The 3,035-nt window shown below is 41.0% G+C and overlaps 1 pseudogene; it reads right to left on the bottom strand.

The window, feature by feature from the left end:
* Positions 1–1,091: 1,091 nt before the first annotated feature.
* LOC102869658 lies at positions 1,092–1,723 on the bottom strand (annotated as a pseudogene).
* Positions 1,724–3,035: the final 1,312 nt, after the last annotated feature.

Raw genomic sequence — 3,035 nt, 5'->3', positions numbered from 1 at the left:
TTCCCTAAGTGTCAAAAGGTGGGGTGGCAGGTCTGCAGCTGAGAGGAGCACCATGGAGGAACACATGAAAGTCAGCTCTTAACTCCCCTCAGGAAGAACGGATGTGTCACAAGGTTCTGGAATGGCTTCTACTGGTGAAAGCCTAACCTGGAGATTTCTTACCAGATCTCGGTCTTATATGGAATGTCCAGTGTTTGCAGCACAACTAGGATTTTCTTGGTATATATCAGTGACATAATTGATTAAATATAATTAATTAAAGTTGGACAAATGACTTTTGCTAAGAAGTTAACATCAATGGTGGTAGAAGAAGGTACATGCTCTAAAACAAAAATGTACGTCATTAAAAGTTGTACACTTTGGAGAAATTGAATGTTGGTCATTAGTCAATATGTTTGAAAGAAAATGTAAAGCGCAAAGTCATTTTCTCAGCAAATTCAAAATATCTGTTATAATAATAAAAACAAGGGAGCTCTGGTGGCCTAGTGGCAAGACACTGCACTGCAATCACAGAGGTACGCGGTTCAAATCCACCAGATGCTCGGCTGGAGAAGGAGGGGGCAATTTCCTCCTGTACCAGTCAGATTTGATTTGACGGTACACGTAAAAATAATATTTAGAAAAAAAACAGTATGTTGCTTTAAGCATCTTTTACAACTGTGTTTATCATTTTATGTTTCATCTCAATTCTCCTATCAGTCCTACTTCTTGTTGTTGTTGTTGTTGTTGTTGTTGTGTGCCATTGAGCCAGAACTGACCCAGAGCTGACTCCATAGTGAGATTTTAGAGGCAGTAAATCACCCTGGTGGAGAGTGCCTATCCTTCTCCCGCAGAACAACTGGTGGATTCAAACCATGTGCCTTCAGGACTGCAATGCATCTTCTTGCCACTAGGCCAATTGCCTTCAACTCAGCTCCAATTCATAGAGGCTTTATGTGCAGCAGAATGAAACCTTGTTAAGTCCTATGCCATTTTCAGACTTGTTGTTGTGTTTGAAAACACAGTTGTGGCTATTGTATCCATTCATCTCAAGTTTACCATGTTTCCCGTGTTTTCAAAATCATATTTTGTTGTTGTTGTCCCAGTTTTTATTATCTGGTTGGAAAACTAGAAAATGTTTCCCACCCAGGGGAGGAGATGTAAGCACAATCTTCCTCCTCCTCAGCTCCAGCCCCACCCTGGCCCTTTTTGTATTCTTCCTCTTCAAGTGGCCTGGGGGTCCTCCACCATATAGGGACAGGAGGGAGAAGTTGATGTGCTGCTGGGAGTTCAGGCTACAATGAAGGACGGAATATGGTTTTGGACCCTGATAAAACACTGGGGAATCAGCACACAGGCCTGATGGATGGATTTGGCCAAACCCGGCTTGAACACCTGGGTCTGGAGATGCCTCTCCAAGACATCTTCAATCTTCAGGCCCAGGATGTAATCTAGCTTCTTCTTGCCCTTCTTGCCCTCATCCAGCACAGCACGCCGACTACTCCCACTGACTTAGCACATTGCTTTCAAACAGAATCCATGGCTCCTTCTCGTCCAGCATGAACAACTCTCAGGCATTTTTGTGGGTCCTGGCCAGAGTAAACTTGACCCTCAAGACCTCGTGTTTGTTCAGGAGCCTGTACTTGTCGATAAGTTTCAGCTCTTGGTCCAGACAAGACTTCTCGAAGGTTCTCTGTGGGTTCACATAAGTTTTCAGACAAACCCAGCTCTGAGGCAACAGCATGCTGGCTCCAGTTGCCCATCTGTGCTTAAGCACAGACCATGGTCACAGGAAAACACCAAAATCATCCTAAGAATAGGTTTGAAGCACTGAACACCAATGAGCTGTGGGATGACATCAAGGAAATTATCGGTAAAGACAGCAAAAGGTCATTAGAAAAGCAGAGGAGAAAGAGAAAACCAAAACAGATGTCAGAAGAGACTCTGAAAAATTGCACTAAGGTGTGGAGAAGCCAAAACAAAAGGAAAAACATGCTGAGTTTAAATTGTTGAGCAGAAGACATCAGAAGACAGCTTGAGAAAACCAAGTATTAGATTAGAATGTGGAAAGAGCTAGAATTGGAAAATAAAAAGGGAAGAACTTGCTCTGCATTTATCAAGGTGAGATAACTGAAAAGCAAATTTATTTCTAGTCACAATATTAAAAGGTGCTATGGACAGTAGGTTGAATGACCTAGGAAGTATCCTAAGAAGATCGAAGGAATACATAGAGTTACTGTACCAAAATGACTGACACTGGAAAAACTTCAGGACATATATAAACAGGAACCAATGGTAATGAAGGAGGAAGTGAAAATTGCAATGAAGCATTGGCAAAAAATAAGGCCCCAGGATTAATGGAATGCCAATTGACTTGTTTCAATTAACAGATGCAGCCCTAGATATGTTTACTAGTCTATGCCAAGAAATTTGGAGGACAATTGTCTGGCTAATGGATTGGAAGAGGTCCATAATTATTCCCAACAGAATGTGGAAACTATTGAACAATATCATTATTAGCACATGTAAGCAAAATACTGCTGAAGATCATTCAAAAATGGCAATAGCAAAAAAAAAAAATAAAAAAAAAAAAATGGCAATAGCAACACACAGAGAATGGCCACAAGTTCAAGCAGGATTTAGACTAGGTCATGGTATCAGGGATATCATTGCCAATGTCAGAGGGATCCTGGCAGAAAGTAAAAAATACTAGAAGAATATCTCTTTACACTTTATTGACTTTGCAAAGGCATTTGACCATGTGGATCATAACAAGTTATGGTTAACATTGAGAAGAATGGGAAACCCAGAGCACTTAATTGTGCTTATATGGAAGCTGTACCTAGACCAAGAAGCTGTTGTGTGAAAAGAGCAGGGGAACACTAAACAGTTTGAACTTAAGAAGGGAGTGTGTCAGGGTTGTGTTCTCTCTCTATCTCTATTCAATCCATACACTGAGCAAATAAATTATTTGAGAAGCTGGACTCTGTAAAGAAGAATGTGGCATCAAGATCAGAGAAAGACTCATCAATAACCTGTGTTATGCAGATGATACA

The sequence above is a fragment of the Elephantulus edwardii genome, unplaced genomic scaffold, assembly GCF_000299155.1.
Source record: "Elephantulus edwardii isolate Elephantulus edwardi_28Jun2011 unplaced genomic scaffold, EleEdw1.0 scaffold00014, whole genome shotgun sequence".
Lineage (NCBI taxonomy): Eukaryota > Metazoa > Chordata > Mammalia > Macroscelidea > Macroscelididae > Elephantulus > Elephantulus edwardii.
This window is presented reverse-complemented; position numbering and strand designations above follow the sequence as displayed.